Raw genomic sequence first — 11,523 nt, forward strand, 5'->3', positions numbered from 1 at the left:
CACCTCCAGTGATGGTGACTCCACCACCTCCCTGGGCAGCCCATTCCAATGGCTCTTTCGGTGCAGAATTTCTTCCTAACATCCAGCCTAAACCTCCCCTGGTGCAGCTTGAGACTCTGTCCTCTTGTCCTGGTACTGGTCCTCTTGTTCTGATTCTAGGATGTTTGAGTTGTAGCTGGAGTTTCCAACAAGTAGGAAATACTTTCAGATCTGTTAACATGGGTATTGTGCCACTTGTCATGGTTGGCCATGAAGGTACTTGCTCTGTGTCTCTTGATGTTTGAACGAGTCTGGCCAAACTCTGACTGCCTTTGTCATGAGGTAGTCATTTATAAGCACATTACTGATGTTTGAAGCTCAGGCTTGTTAGTTTGGTTTTAATTAGTCTACAATACCCACAGGTCTATCTGAGATTCATCTTGTAACCTTAAATGGAAAGACAGAACACACAGGTACAAAACATTTATTTATTCTCATTCCTTTTTCATACACACTGCAAAATCTCAGATTTTAAACCTATTCCTCGACTGTGGGAGGAGAAAAGAAAACCTCTGGTTTCCTTGTGGCTCTTCAGTCATACCACAAGATTGCTCTGTTGCATAGCCTCGATGCTCACAGCACTCCTGTGATGAGTTCCTTTTGCAAATATGCTTATGTCTAACATTGCTTACTCTTCCCTGACTCACTCTATATACATGGAGTCTGATACAGAGTGACATTCAAATCCATGGGAGTTGGTTTGAATCAATTTCTGATCATGCCTATATCTGAAGTAGCCTAAACTAGAAGGACTTGAGAGCAGAAAAGACTTTGTAGCATGTGCCTACATCATTCCAAGTGTGACAGTGCAATAAAGTACCAAGGCAATTAAGCCTTGGTTGGGAACCTTATCTGGCATAACAACTGGAATAGAAAAAGATACTCTGAGAGGAAATTGGGGGGGAAGGGGGGGGAAGGCAACCAGAAAAATATTATTTCCCCCTTGCAATTCCCTTGAAGCTCTGTAGAAATAGAAACATTGCTGTCAATCAGTGACTGTGGCTTTGGTTTTGTTCTTCCCTGTTCCTTGTTTGGGAAGTAAGAATCTTCTTTCCTCCTGAGAAATAGCAATTCTGTTTCCTGGGGCTTCTTACTCTCTGTTTCTCCTTCTCCTGTCACCCATCTCCATTGATTTAATCTTACACATTTTGTCAGGCAGCCAAATACTCCCATAGTCAGATTTTGTCCTCTTGCTCACAAACCCTGTTTCCCCTTGTTTGCAAGTATTCCCTTGTTCATAAGTATTCCCTTGTTCCCACTGAGAGAAGGCCATTGAAAAACCAAGATTTGCTTCTTCAGCTCTTTCTGTGGCTCCAAGAGGGCTCCTTTTCATGAGGGAAAAACCGTGCAGGAACATTAACATGAGCCAGTGATAAGGGCTGTTCCCTGACACAGCACCTTGGCTCATCTGTCAGCATCTATTTGTGCTGAAGAAAGGGAAAGGACCATCCTTTTCCTCCTTTCTCTGTCTCCTGGTCTTTTGCTTGCATCCTTACCTGGTATTACCTGATACACTCTGTGTCACTAGAATAACAAATTAAATAGCTCTTTCTTGGTTTATCAAAGACCAACTCCACACCAGAGAGCTCTGTGGAGCCACCTGGAAGAGGAACATATCAGGAACTACCTTGTTTGCCAGGTCACAAGGCTGAGAGCTATCCCACCATCAACTGGCTGTCTGCAGTGCTCCCAATGCATGCATTGCAGTGGGAGTCTGGCTAAGCACAACTCCCAGTGATTATCCATCCTCCAGCCCACCTGCCTTGGGGAGCTGTGAGGCACAGCAGCAGCATTGCGGCGTGGAAGTCTCAGACTTCTCAAGAGCTCCTTTTTCACCACAGGAAGGAACTCGTGCTGTGTCCTTTCAAACTACTTGAAATCAGCTGGTTGTGGCACTCTGACCTTTCCAAAACAAGTTTTGTGGGCCTCAGGCCAGTGAGGCTGAATGGTGGTGATGATATTTTACTCCAGAGATGCTGCTTCCCACCATTTGTTACCTAACGACAAAGCAGCCTCAGATCAGTTACTGACCTGCTTTAAATGATGGGCAGTACTGTCACTACCAAGTAGTAACATTAGGACAAAACTTTTTCCTAGCAATTGTTAGAACTAGAAGAGAGTGGGGGGTGCTGCTGCTCGAGTACCTGACAATTCAGTAAGCATAAACTGTAGCTGACCATGGGAGCACCCCAGCAACCTTCCCTTTTGTACTCCTCATCACTCTCTGTATTTGAGCACCACTGTTAAAATGCAACATCTACCAGTGGTTGAAATATTTTGCAGTGTTTGATATTCTTACAAATAATTATTGTTTTCACTTACAAAGAGATTTTAAATAGGGCTGTGCCCCAAATCTTGTCTTCTCTCAATACCAATCACAGTTAATCTGTGCATTTGCAGTGTTTACATTAAACTAATTAGAGATGAATTGCAGAGACTTGGGTAGTTATATTTGCATTGATGTGTAACACCTTCTCAGGCATTACCCTCATTTATCATATTCTACTTTAGTATCTGACTGCGGTAAATATAATTTTCTGTTAGTTAATAGACATACTTCATAAGATCTGTTTTGCAGAGAGGACCAAAATTCAGGCTGTGAGCTGTAATAAGTAACACATCCAAGTGCCGGGTTCAGCACATTGGCCACAACAACCCCATGCAGTGCTACAGGCTGGGGTCAGAGTGGCTGGAGAGCAGCCAGGCAGAGAGAGACCTGGGGGTACTGGTCGATGGTAGGCTGAACATGAGCTTGCAGTGTGCCCAGGCAGCCAAGAGGGCCAGTGGCATCCTGGGCTGCATCAGGAACAGTGTGGCCAGCAGGAGCAGGGAGGTCATTGTGCCCCTGTATACTGCACTGGTTAGGCCACACCTTGAGTCCTGTGTCCAGTTCTGGGCCCCTCAGTTTAGGAAGGATGTTGACTTGCTGGAACGAGTCCAGAGAAGAGCAACAAAGTTGGTGAGGGGTTTGGAACACAAGCCCTATGAGGAGAGGCTGAGGGAGCTGGGGTTGCTCAGCCTGGAGAAGAGGAGACTCAGGGGTGACCTTATCACTCTCTACAACTACCTGAAGGGAGGCTGTAGACAGGCGGATGATGGTCTCTTCTCCCAGGCACCAGTACCAGAACAAGAGGACACAGTCTCAGGCTGCACCAAGGGAGGTTCAGGTTGGATGTTAGGAAGAAGTTCTATACAGAGAGAGTGATTGCCCATTGGAATGGGCTGCCTGGGGAGGTGGTGGAGTCACCGTCATTGAAGGTGTTCAGGAGGAGACTTGATGGGGTGCTTGGTGCCATGGGTTAGCTGTTTGGGTGGGTTGGATTGGTTAATGGGTTGGACACGATGATCTTGAAGGTCTCTTCCAACCTGGTTTGGTTTATTCTAATAAAGGTTTATTCTAATAAAGTATCCACAGAGGAGCTCTCACTGTCTTAATGAGGGGTGCATATAAAGACAAAGGGAAGGATCTTGGCTTTGCACAGTGGTTAGGGGTAGGATCCTCGCATCCAAATCACATCTATATATGGTATAAACATTTACAATGAAAAGAGTCACCCTAGGTTTCTTTCAGTCAGTCCAGAGAAGTTGAAATTTTCAAGAAGTGATTCACTTGACCTGTTTGTAGCCATCTATTTTAGTATTAAATGATCCCTTCCCCCCACCTTGCCTATTTCTGTGAATTGACTGTAAAGAGCAGTGTAGGTACCAGCTGAGAGGGAAATGCCAACATTGCACGGTTTTGGTTTTGGCCAAATGAATCAATAGATGTTTTAATTTTATCTTTACTTACTCTTGGCTCAGATCCTCACATTATAGTAATAGGTGGATTTGGGACAATATGCTCATACCAAGGACTATTCTGTTTTGCCCTTTGGTGAAGCCCTGGAATGGGTTGTCCAGGGAGGTAGTTGAGGCCCTATCCCTGGAGGTGTTTAAGACCAGGCTGGACGAGACTCTGGCCAGCCCATGGCAGGGGGGTTGGAACTAGATGATCCTTGTGGTCCCTTCCAACCCTGACTGATACTATGATACTATGATGCTATGGTACTATGATCTCTGCCTTTTCTATCTTTATTTTCAGCTTCTTTCACCTCTTCCCCATGTTTCTATATCTCTTCCTTTACTCTGCACCAGTTTCCAGTCCTTTATTATTTTATTTCATGAAATTATTTCCAATAAAGTAATTAACTTAAGCCCATAAAATATTACTAAGATTTTGAAGGTAGTATGCCAGTAGGAGAAATGAGAAGTGGGAGAGTACCTAACTCTCAGAACTACTGCGTTGGCTGGGTCTCAAGATTATCCTCACAGTCAGGAGGAAGGGAAATATGCATTGTAAAATAAAAACTTAAACTCTTCAGAACCTGAGTGAGTCCTGAAAGCTACATAAAATGTGCTGCATTCAGACAAATGTATTCCAGGAATGGCCTGTTTCGTGTGTTTGCTTAACAATGTCAATATTCTCAGTCATAGAACATTGCATTCTACTCTTGTGTTTTCACAGTTAGCTGTAGTTTGAGGATATATATTCATTTCCCCTTTATTAGTCTGACTGATGAGGTTGCAACCTGGTCTTGTTGAAATCCAAGTGCCGGGTCCTGCACATTGGCTACAGCAACCCCATGCATTGCTACAGGCTGGGGTCAGAGTGGCTGGAGAGTGGCCAGGCAGAGAGGGATCTGGGGATACTGGTCAATGGTAGGTTTATTCTATTCTATTCTACAACATACAGGGTCTGAAACCAACTGATAGACACAAAAGTGTGGAAAAGCTGCTGAGCACGGACAGGTAGAAATCCTAATGTTTTCTCTACCTCCCACAGAGCTACAGTGATACTCTCTTCTCACTGCTGCACTGAGCTTGGCAGTATGAACCAGCCAGCAGGACATGTTTGGGCTGCAACACCTGTAAGGGTGCTGGGTGGGTGGCTGGAAGGTGCTGGGGTAGGCAGGAGTGGCTTTGCAGCCCCATGAAAACATGAACAGCCCTGGAGCTTGTTCTAAACCTTGAGTCCTGTGTCCAGTTCTGGGCCCCTCAGTTTAAGAAGGACACTGAGACACTTGAACGTGTCCAGAGAAGGGCAAAAAGGCTGGGGAGAGGCCTTGAGCACAAGCCCTATGAGGAGAGGCTGAGGGAGCTGGGATTGTTTAGCCTGGAGAAGAGGAGGATCGGGGTGACCTCATTGCCCTCTACAATTACCTGAAAGGTGGTTGTAGCCAGGAAGGGGCTGGTCTGTTCTCCCAGGCAACCAGCACCAGAACAAGGGGACACAGTCTCAGGCTGCACCAGGGGAGGTTTAGACTTGAGGTGAGGAGAAAGTTCTTCACTGAGAGAGTCATTCGTCATTGGAATGGGCTGCCCAGGGAGGTGGTGGAGTCACCATCCCTGGAGGTGTTCAAGAGGAGACTGGAAGTGGCACTTGGTGCCATGGTCTAGTCATGAGGTCTGTGGTGACAGGCTGGACTTGATGATCCTCGAGGTCTCTTCCAATCTTAGTTATACTGTGATACTGTATCCCCCACCTTGGGCTATGACGCTGAGGTGAGCAGCAGTGCTCCCTGACATTTTGGGAGTAGGATCTCTGCTCTCCACAAACTCTACTTATTTCTTCAGGATTGAAGATGAATATTTCTCTCTCTGACTTGTAAGCAAAATGGCTTGTTGCTCTTCTCATTCCCACCAAGATTATATAAAACTTCCATAGCATTAAGATGTTTATCACCTCACCTTTAAAAATCCTGTTGCTTCCATGTTTATGGTTCAGCTGTTCCCAGCAGAGCCTGATGTGCTTTCTGTTAGTCATCTTCATTTTCTTACCCAGAAAAGCAAAAAAACCACTCAAACTTCATAAATTCCAGGCCTCTAAAATAATAAAGTTCTATTATTAGTGCTGTCTTCAGTGTAGAACTTATGCATGCATTATGTGCATTGCTCCCTCAACAACAATAAAGGAACCCAAATGCTTCCAGAAGAAGAAATGAAGAATACAAATCTTGTGGCCCTTTCTAAGTCAAATTTCCTTTCTAAGTCAAAGGAAACCAAGGAAGAGTGTAAGAGTTGTAATGTTGATCAAAGTTTACTGTGACCCAAGTCTTTCTCACAATTTGCTAGCAAATTTTTATACTGCTAATTGTTTTTTAATGTGGCATTACAAATAGCTACTCAGCTTCTGCTTGGGCCCATAAAATATGTAGAGATTTCCTTGGAGTGGATTCTCTTTAAACGTAAAGTCAGAACCTGACATCTTTCAATAAAATCCAAAGAAGGTATGAGAAGTTAACTTGTGATTGACAAGTTTTAATTGGCAGAACTTGGTCCTTTGAAAAGCCATATATCTATAATTGAATTCTTTACCTATCAGTTTCTAATCTGCCCCTTGTAACATCAAATCTGTCTCTCAGCCTGTCTCTAACACCCATATTTTTGTTCTGCCAAAGCTGAGAATTTACTCAGCACAGAGATCTGTCACAAGACCTTTCACACTACGGAAAACCTAATTACTCTGAAAAAAATTCCATCTCTTCCCACATCTCAAGTGTTCAGATCATGATGAAATTGCTTGCCTTGATAATAGCAAGTACACTCATTTTACTAATAGAAGAGTAAGAGCTTTTGCTTCTGTTTTTATATATCATCACCAGAACAAGAGGACACAGTCTCAAGCTTTGCCAGGGGAAGTTTAGGCTGGAGGTGAGGAGAAAGTTCTTCACAGAGAGAGCTGTTAACCATTGGAATGTGCTGCCCAGGGAGGTGGTGGAATCACCAGCCCTGGAGGTGTTCAAGAGGGGATTGGACGTGGCACTTGGTTTAGTCATGAGGTCTGTGGTGACAGGTTGGACTTGATGATCTTTGAGGTCTCTTCCAACCTTGGTGATTCTGTGAAATTTTACTGTTTCCAATATTTAATACACTATGTGTTGACCTTCTTTAATATAAATAAGGGTGAGCAGAACAGGACAGGGAGGAAAGAGAAAGAAGAATTAAAGAAAGAAATTTGAAAGGTTTAAGAATTACTGGCAGCAGTGGATAGGGAGGAAGATTCTCTAAACAGTAGCGTAGTGCTTTTCCTTTTGTTACTTATTTCCCTTATTTCTTCAAAAAAGTTACTTATTTAGAAACTTCTTTGGTTCAGTGGTCTCTGTTCACACCCCTATAATTTGCCTAGGTGTGATCTGACTTTTTTTTCCTTTAGTTCTCAAATCTTATCTGCATTAAACCATTTTAATGCTTTTGTGGTAAGCAAAAGTAATTTCTGCTGCATGAACAACTGCATACACACTCCAGTGCTGTAATACTGACCCTACTTCTCACCTGCAATTCAAGGGCAACAAGGGCAAGTGTATGATCCTTCACCTAAGGAGGCACAACCTCATACACCAGGATAGGTCAGGGGTTTCAGTGCTGGAAAGCAATTCTGTGGAGAAGGACCCAAGTGTTGTTCTGGACAGCAAGTTAGCCATAGGCCAGAGGTATTCCGGGGTGCATCAAGAATAGTGGGGCCAGCATGCTGTAGGAGGATCTTGTCCCCCTCTTCTCTGTCCTAGTGAGGCCACATCTGGAATATTGTGTCCAGTTCTGGGTTCCCCAGTTCAGAAGAGAGGGGGAACTACTTGAGAAAGTCCAAAGGAGAGCTATGAAGATGGTTAGGGGACAGGGGTATTTGTCTTAGGAGGAGATGCTGAGAGACCTGGGGCTATTTAGCCTGAAGAAGGCTGAGAGAGGATCTTATCAATGCTTATAAATAACTAAAGAGCAGGGATCAAGAGCATAGGATCAGAGTTTTCAGTGGTGCCCAGCATTGGGACAGAGAGCAACAGACAAAAACTGGAACACAGGAAGCTGCATCAGCACACAAGGAAAAACTTTTCTTTGAGGATGATGGACCAGGCTGCCCAGAGAGCCTGTGGAGACTCTTTCTCTGGAGATATTTAAAACCCACCTGGACATGTTCTTGGGCAACCTCCAAGGAGGTTGGACTAGCTGATATACAGAGGTCACTTCCAAGCCCTAATATTCTGTGATGCTGTGAATCTGTGAATGAGTTTGAAGTGTTTTCTCATAATCTGGGGAAGCATTCAGCATATGAGGTGGTATGGATATTTTTGATGTTAACCTGCTTCTTTCTATGGCAATGCATTTGCATTTAATTGCATTTCATAAAATCATAGAATCAATAAGGTTGGAAAAGACCTCAAAGATCATCAAGTCCAACCTGTCACCCAAGACCTCATGTCTACTAAACCATGGCACCAAGTGCCACATCCAATCCCTTTTTGAACACCTCGATCCAACCAAGAAAGAAATACTTTTAAAACATGTTGACACTCTCTTCATTTTGAGTCTTGTAATGCATTAAACTATTGCCAGTGGATGGAAAAAAAAGACACTGTTTGAAGACAAACCATATGCATGAAGTAAAACATAAAACGTGGTCAATCTGAGCTGATAGAGTACACATACATTTCACTTCATGGTAAAACCAGGGCATGATATTTTAACGGGAGCTTTGCATTGTGCACAGATTAGTGCTAAAAATAGTATAAAATCAACTGTATTGGCACTTCCACCTTTTGGGAATCAAATTCTCATTGCTGTACAGAAAGTATTTTTAACTTCTGTGGTTTTAGCTTTAGCTGAATCTTGTTATTGAAGAACGAAGTAGAAAAACTGATATTGCAGAAAGCTTTACTAGTGGCTGATCTGAACTTCAGCATTTGGTCTCTTTGCAAACCAGGCACTTGACTGCAACACTGAAATGAGAGCTAAGTTCTACCCTGTATTTTTAAGAGAAATATTCCATAAATCTAGTTTTAACTGTTGCCTTTAATTGCAAAGATAGTGTTGGATGATAGGTTGGACTCGATAATCTCAAAGGTCTCTTCCAACCTGGTTAATTTCTCTCTTCTCTTCTCTTCTCTTCTCTTCTCTTCTCTTCTCTTCTCTTCTCTTCTCTTCTCTTCTCTTCTCTTCTCTTCTCCTTCCTCTTTCTCTTCTCTTGCTCTTCTCTTCTCTTCTCTTCTCTTCTCTTCTCTTCTCTCTCTTCTCTTCTCTTCTCTTCCTCTTCTCTTCTCTTCTCTTCTCTTCTCTTCTCTTCCCTTCCTCTTCCCTTCCCTTCCCCTTCCCTTCCCTTCCCTTCCTTCCCTTCCCTTCCCTTCCCTCCCTTCCCTTCCCTTCCCTTCCCTTCCCTTCCCTTCCCTTCCCTTTCCCTTCCTTCCCTTCCCTTCCCTTCCCTTCCTTCCCCTTCCCTTCCCCTTCCCTTCCCTTCCCTTCCTTCCCTTCCCTTCCCTTCCCTTCCTTCCCTTTCCCTTCCCTTCCCTCCCTTCCCCTTCCCTTCCCTTCCCTTCCCTTCCCTTCCCTCTTCCCTTCCCTTCCCCTTCCCTTCCCTTCCCTTCCCTTCCCTTCCCTTCCCTTCCCTTCCCTTCCTTCCCTTCCCCTTCCCTTCCCTTCCCTTCCCTCCCTCCCCTCCCCTCCCCTCCCCTCCCTCCCCTCCCCTCCCCTCCCCTCCCCTCCCTCCCCTCCCCTCCCCTCCCCGAGTCTCCTCTCCTCGAGTCTCCTCTCCTCTTCATCCCTGTCTTAAGACAGTGTTTAAGGCTTGCAATGGTGCTTGCAATGGTACTTTTCTGTAAAAATACTTTGCATAAACTGTTTTTATTTATCTAGGGAGAACCATTTTAAAAACCATTCTTCCTTTAGTAGCAAATATTTTTGGTAGCTAGATATTATTTTGTTTTGCGATTACTATAATCAGTTAAATTCCTTTTATAGCAGTGTGTACCTTGTGTGCAGATAGTTTGGTTTTTTGTCCTATAAAAGATTTTTAGACTGATTCACCCAAGGCCTGATTCAGAGAAGTCCTGTGGATTTCCTGCAGGGTGCTGAGCATCCCAGCCAGTATCAGTAGGACTGAAAATGACTAGATTTGGTGCACAGTCCTTTTAAATCCACCAGGAAATCGTGGTTGCATGTTCAAGCTTATTCACATTACAGCTATTTGCCCTGTAATCACTCGCAAATCACCTTGAGAAGTTCTCTACAAAAGTGAAATATTGATGTTATGGCAAACACATTGCAACAACCCCCTTCCCAGATGGGTGGTTCCCTCACAGTAACCTACCTTTGTCAGATGTTTTTGCATAATATATGTTGGCATGAAAGAGGACTTGGGAATAAGTTAGGAATTTTTCATAAGGAAAAAGATTTGGCTTTTTCTCCTAGATCTTCCTTTTTTGTTTGTTTGTCTCCTTCCCTCTCCTGCTAACAGAACATTTTAGACAGGGTCTAACTGAAATCCTGAAGATTACACACACACACACACACACACACACACACACATATATATATAGAGAGAGAGTTCTGTTACCATCATAAAATACATTTATTTAAATGTTTTCAGGTCACAGCTTTTCCATTTGTATTCACACTATTTGTTGCATAAAAATGTTCCTCCAGGAGTCGTTGATCTGTTTTGCAAAGAACACAAGAAACCTTGGAATATGAAATCGTGGTGCCCTGACGCTAAGCAGCATCAAGAGCGACAGTGCTCCGAGCAGCACAAGTGCTTATATTTGCAAGTTGTTTTCCTTCACCAAAACAAAGTGACAGGAACTGAATGACAGGAAAATAATTTGCCATGGTACTTATCTGCAGTCTTGTTCTAAGGAGTCAAGTGAAAGTGAAGAATGAGGTAAAAAAGCAATTATGTTTTCAAGGACTAAAGACGCAAAAGAATGGAAGGAACAGAAAAGTGGATTCTAAATGGATACTAAAACTTAGGTCTTGTACCTAAGTACTCTTGTAAATGTTTATCTAGAATATTAGGATAATTTTTACACAAGTAGCTACAACGTCATCAGGTGAGATTGCTAAACATCTCAAAAGGTTTCTGAACACTACTAAGTACTTAAAACTGCTATGAGCTGCTAAGCGGAGACAGACTGAAGTTCACTTTGAAGACACAGCTAGGGAAGGAGGCTAGGACAGTGGTATCAGCATTATAAGGAGCTGTGCACATCACATTTTCCTCCTTCCAGAAATTGCTTTTGCAACAGGATTATTTGCCATCTCTGGGTGAAATAGAGTAGATTTTATTACGGTAGATTTTATCTAGGAGCTTGATGGCTTTCATCTGGACATTTTGGCTGACTTTGTGCTCAGTGAGTAATATCCTGTAGGTAGATATCATAGATATTTTTTTTTTATTTGCTCAGATACTATCTTAATAGTTTCTTATTATCCACATTTATAGGTATGAGCACATTCTTGCTCTCTCTCTTGTGCGCCAGAAACTATATATAAGTAAAACCTTACACACATATATATATATATTTATATAACTTCCTTTTTTGCTTCATGGGAGCAAGTCATTACAGACAATTTGCTAATCAATTCATCCATTACAGCATGCAAAGAAGCTTTCAAGGGAAAGTGCTCCTACTCCTTATACAATGTGAAGACTCATTTTTAAACACGTTTGGGTAAAATATT

The sequence above is a fragment of the Melanerpes formicivorus genome, unplaced genomic scaffold, assembly GCF_026170545.1.
Source record: "Melanerpes formicivorus ecotype bairdi unplaced genomic scaffold, bMelFor1.0.p_v2 SCAF_1, whole genome shotgun sequence".
Classification (NCBI taxonomy): domain Eukaryota; kingdom Metazoa; phylum Chordata; class Aves; order Piciformes; family Picidae; genus Melanerpes; species Melanerpes formicivorus.